This window comes from Sceloporus undulatus, chromosome 6 (genome assembly GCF_019175285.1).
Source record: "Sceloporus undulatus isolate JIND9_A2432 ecotype Alabama chromosome 6, SceUnd_v1.1, whole genome shotgun sequence".
Classification (NCBI taxonomy): Eukaryota; Metazoa; Chordata; class Lepidosauria; order Squamata; family Phrynosomatidae; genus Sceloporus; species Sceloporus undulatus.
The window spans coordinates 154122908-154128236 of NC_056527.1; the positions used below are offsets into that span (position 1 = coordinate 154122908).

The 5329-nt window shown below is 40.8% G+C and overlaps 1 long non-coding RNA gene across 1 annotated transcript in view; it reads right to left on the bottom strand.

Annotated features, from left to right (window-relative positions):
* Positions 1-4598, bottom strand: part of LOC121934726 — an 11720-nt gene extending 7122 nt beyond the window's left edge. The window contains exons 1-3 of the long non-coding RNA XR_006104667.1: positions 4555-4598; positions 711-910; positions 102-241 (exon numbers count right to left, since the gene is read on the bottom strand). This is a non-coding gene — a long non-coding RNA (uncharacterized LOC121934726). The remainder of the gene's footprint in view (positions 1-101; positions 242-710; positions 911-4554) is intronic.
* Positions 4599-5329: the final 731 nt, after the last annotated feature.

The following is a 5329-nucleotide window of genomic DNA, read 5'->3' on the forward strand; positions in this document are numbered from 1 at the left end:
AATCTCTTGGTCACCATGACTAGTCCAATACTTCCCTTTCTGTTTTGGTTTATCTCACCCAGAATCTCCCAGTTGGCATGACCCATTCTTTAAAAACTTACCAAAGGTCGTTCCAAAAAGAGTAACTTATTCCAGACTCTCTGATGAGGGTGGAATTGAGTCTCTTGCCATGTGCTTTAGAGACCACCAGCTGCCCCTCTGCGACTGCGTTCGATGAATTTTAGCGAGACCTGGCTGTGACCTTTCAGTAATGACACCAAGGGGATTTCATTAGGAACATTGATCTCCCGACTCCACAAGCCAGTAATTGTGCCCCATGCGGAATTGCAAGGGAGGTTTAGCAGACTTTCCCCTCCATGCTGATGTGGTATTATCAAGGCAAAACATTTTGGGGCTGCAAAGAAGAGCGTAGGAAGCTGCTTTAAACTAAATCAGACTCTTGGTTCATCCACTTCAGTGTTGCCTACTCTGACTGGCAGTGGCTTTTCAGGCTTTCAGAGTGGGGTCCCCTCCCATTCCTGCTTGAAGATGCTGGGATTAAACTTGGGCCTTTTGCTTTCAAAACATGTACTCTTCCATTAAGCTATGCCCTTTCCATCACAGTGTCATTAGGTATACCCTCCAAATGTCCTGTTTTTGCAGGGGCTACCCCACTTTCTCAGCTGCTTTTAAAATGCCCTGGTTTGTCTCCCTCTTTTCTCCCTTCATACCTGGTTACTCCAGTTGCTGCAAGCTGAGTTCAAAGTGCAAAAATAGTTTGCCCTTAATTCAGCAAGAAGGAAAGAAAAGGAGAGGGTCTTGATTTCTCAGTAGGCTCACACCAAACTAAACTTCTGCATTCTTTCTTCACTTTGAAACAGGATACCTTGCATTGTATGACTCCAAATTGTTTCTTCAGATATGCAAAAGCCTTGAAAAAAGCAGAGAAAGGAAAAGCAAATTTGATGTTTCAGTTTTTTGTGGGGGTTTTGGGCTATGTGGCCGTGTTCTGGAAAAGTTTATTCCTGATGCTTCACCAGGATCTGTGGCTGGCATCTTCAGAGAAGATGAAGATGCCAGCTACAGATGCTGGCAAAACGTCAGGAATAATCTCTTCCAGAACATGGCCACATAGCCCAAAAACCCACAAAAAAAACCAAAACAAAAACTATTGATTCTGGCTGTGAAAGCCTTCAACTTCAAATTTGATGTGGCTTATCTTAGCCACATGTGTCTTGGCCAGGGGTGACCCTAGGGAGTGCGGGGAGGGGGGGTATGGCCCATACAAATAACTTTTCAGATGAACAGTCAGTGGGGCTGCTATCCAAGCAGGAGCAGATACAGTACCCATCCTCACCAGTGGCTGCTTATCTTATATTTTCTTCCATCTTCCCATATCTATTGTTTCCTATGTATGAACACACACCCAAGACTTGTGTACTCTTGAGCTTGAAAAAAAAGGCTGTTTGGACCATGAGTCTCCTAATCCTCAAGGTTGCATGGGGGATTCTGGGCACTGTCATTCAAAATGAGTGCCTTTTGATACTCTGATACATGCATAATGGTATCCAGAAGTTTTGCTGCCTGAGACACAGGAGAAGATGGGCACCCTCCCTATTCTATGCCCCAAAGTAAACTAGGCTGCCATGAATGTAACATCCATTCTCGCAATGTGGCAATATAATTAAACACCAAATTAAACATCCATAGTTATTTCCAGTTTATATATATGGTTATGAAAGGTGGACAGTGAGGAAAGCCAACTGGAATAAAACCAATGTCTTTGAAATGCAGTGCTGGAGGAAAGTTCTACGGACACTGTTTAAAAAGACAAATAAATGGGGTTTAAGAGCAAATCAAATATGAACTCTCATTAAAAGCCAAGATGAATAAATTGAATTTGTTGTATTTTGGACATATCGTGAGACTTCGTGACGTACTGGAAAAGATTATAATTGCTTAGTAAAGTAGAAGGCAATAGAAAATTTGGAAAAGAAGTCAAATGCATTACAAATCCAACCAAGGATTTGCCAACCAGTTTGCAAAGCCAAAGCAAGGCAGTTGATGACTGGGGGATCTTGGAGATCTCTCTTTCATAGGGTCACTATATGTCAAGTTGACTTGATAGCAAATAGCAACAACAACAACAAGTCAAAAGGATGAGACTACACTAGAAATAATACAATTTGCTACTCATTTAAATGCTGCAGGCAGTGTTGCCAACAAGCCTCAAAGATATTCCCCAGAATATTTAACCAAAATCCCAAATCCCTGGAATTCCCCAGTATTTATTATTATTATTCAGTCAGAATCCCCGGAAAGAAATTAATTAAATTCCCTGGATTTTGGGGAATCCCCGGAAATTGGCAACATTGGCTATAGATCCATTCTCTGGAATGTTGGCGTTTCTAGTTTTACAAGACCTTTAGCCTTCGCTGCTAAGAAGTGGTGGTGCCTTACAAAACTACAAATCCCAGGTTTCTGTAGGATGGAGCCATGGCAGTTAAAGTCGTGTCAAACTGCATTATTTCTACAGTGTAGATGCTCCCAAAGTTGACTTGATAGCAAATAGCAATAACAGCAATAAGTCAAAGTTGACTTGAGGGCAAATAGCAATTGACAGCAAACCTGTTTTCAAGCACCCCTCGTTTCAACACTCAAAAGAACACACTCAACCAGGCAGAGATAATAGAGTTTACCGGAACATCTGTAAAAATTAATATTTGATTTAATACGCAGTCTCCGAAACCCTACTAGGCATCGTCATGCCTTCCTGGCTTTCGGATTGCCAGCTGGCCGGGAAGCAACCTGTCTGGCCTGCTGCTGCAATTTTAACAGGAGTTGCCTACTCAGAAATTAGCCGCAGGTGGAAGCTTAGCTCGGCGCCAAACTTGCAGGCAAAGTTTCCCGCTTGCTCCTGGAGATCTCAAGTTAGCTGTGACAGGGGCAGCTATGAGAAAAGATTTGAAAGTTGGCATCTGTGATGTTCAGGACTTAGGTAAAAAAAAATTCTGCATTTATTAGATTAATTAAAGTAAGTTATAGCTATGTATGAGAACTGGTATGGTGTGTTTGAGTGTTGGACTACAACTTTAGAGACCAGGGTTTGAGTCCCAGCTCAGCCATGAAATCCACTGGGTGACCTTGAACAAATCACATACTCTCGCCCTCAGAAGAAGGCAATGGCAAACCTCCTCCGTACAAATCTTGCCAAGAAAACCTCATGATAGAGTCACCTTAGGGTAGCCATAACTTGAAAACAACTTGATGACACACAGCAGCAGCAGCAGCAACAACAAGTGGCTATGTATGTTGTTGTTGTGTGCCTTCAAGTCATTTCTGACTTATAGCAACCCTAATGTCAACCTGTTAGGAGCTTTCTTAGCTGTGTTGGAGGAGTTGCCCTTAACTTCCTTTGTCTGTTTCCATGGCTGAGTACGGGTTTCGAATCCTGATCTCCCAGTGTCCTAGCGCAACATTCAAAACACTACACCCGGCTGGCTCTCAGCTATGTATGTAACATACAGTAAATGTAAGATAAGTGATTTGCTGGGATGTTGGGAATGACTGGTGGTTGGCTGAATGTTTGAATTAGATTTTCAAACATATGTGTATATTGAAGTCGCGAGATTTGGAGAAATTAAACTTATAAGAGTGATTCTTCAATATTAAAACTGTTATAATTCAAGAATGGTCTTAAATATAGCTTGGAGATGTCTTTGTCTAAAAAGGTGTATACGTAACCTAACCATATACTCTTTTAGCTAATTATGTTTAAAGACAGCTGGTAAGCATATGCTTCTTTAGATAATCATATCTATAGGCAGATGGGAGATTTATGTTTTTTTAAAGTTAATGTAATCTGCTCTGAGTGTTCTATCTGTCTTTTGTAACTATATATTGAATTACATGTAATGGATAGAATTACCTTTTAATGACAGATGTTAGTAGAGTAGTCTTTCAAGTAACTGGATGACGTAATGGGTGCCATAGGTATAAAAGAAGTGAAGAGTTATTTATTTTGTGCAGACAAATTTGAGTATTGTCTCTTGTCTGACCAAGCTTGCCTTGATTTTGCAAAACCAAATAAAGTTGGTTTATTGAAATCGGGAACTGCAAAAAATGCAGCTATTCCTTCCTGTTCCTGAGCAAGAAGGAATATCTGCATTTTTTGCAGTTCCCGATTTCAATATCACAGTTAGAGATTAGAGACAGAGATGTTAGGAGAGTTAGTCAGGTTTAGAGACAGAGATTAGGTAGATTTAAGTCAGTTAAATCTAATCTACACTGCAGAAACAATGCAGCGTGACACCATTTTAACTGTTGTGGTTCAATGCAATGGAATTCTGTGATTTGTAGTTGTGTGAGATATTTCCCTCTTTATCACAGAAAGTTCTAGTGCCACAACAAACTATAAATCCCAGATTCCCATAGCATTAACCATGGCAATTAAAACACTGTTTTAATTGCAGATTAGGCCTTAGTTAAGATTAGTTAGACTTTGTTAAAAAGAAAGTGAGAGAGATAAAGCCGACGTTGGGATGAGGACAAAGAGGAGGAGGGTTTCTTGCTCACCTCTCTCTATGGATCAAGACAGTCAACAGGAACACATTATACACCTAAATATGACAGAGAGAGGTGCACTGGAGTTAGAGTGAAACAGGTTTTAGATTTACTAAAAGCAATCTGAAGTTATGTTCTGTTTAATAGATCAATTTTTATATTATACACTAAAACCCTACATAAAAAAAGTTTAAGTTCAGACACATGGGCTTTCTGGTGGCACCATTCAAGGGAACTACTGTTCAGTGGAGAAATCAGATGAAAAGTCCCACACAAGAACCAGAAGGGCATCTAGAAGGTCTCCATATTTGATGCCATTACAGTGGTACAGGAGGAGGTCCTAGCATTCGTGGCAGGGGTAGGGATAAGTAAGAGCCCTCACAATTGGTAGTTGCAACAGGATTAGTGGAAGCCCCCATAGTAACCTTCAATACACCATAGGTAAAGAACATGAAATTTGTTTGCAGTTTGCATTTATGTGTGTTTTTGAGGTGCAATGGGGCAGGAACACATTCAATATGCTTATTCAGTCTTGGCTGCCTTCAAATTTGCTTGTGTGTAACGCTAGTTTTCTTCCACGTATGGATGTACCTACCAATTAACCAAACTCCTTGGTTTGCTAAAAGCCAGTTTTACAGCTCAGTGCTTTGCATGAAGAAGGCCCTGAGTTATGCTCTTGGCTGAAAAAGAAACCCATCTGAATCCCTGGAGACCAACTACCAGTCAGGGCAGAGGAAGAGTGTGGAAACTTTTTCAGCCCGGGAGCCAAATTCAATCTCACAGAAAT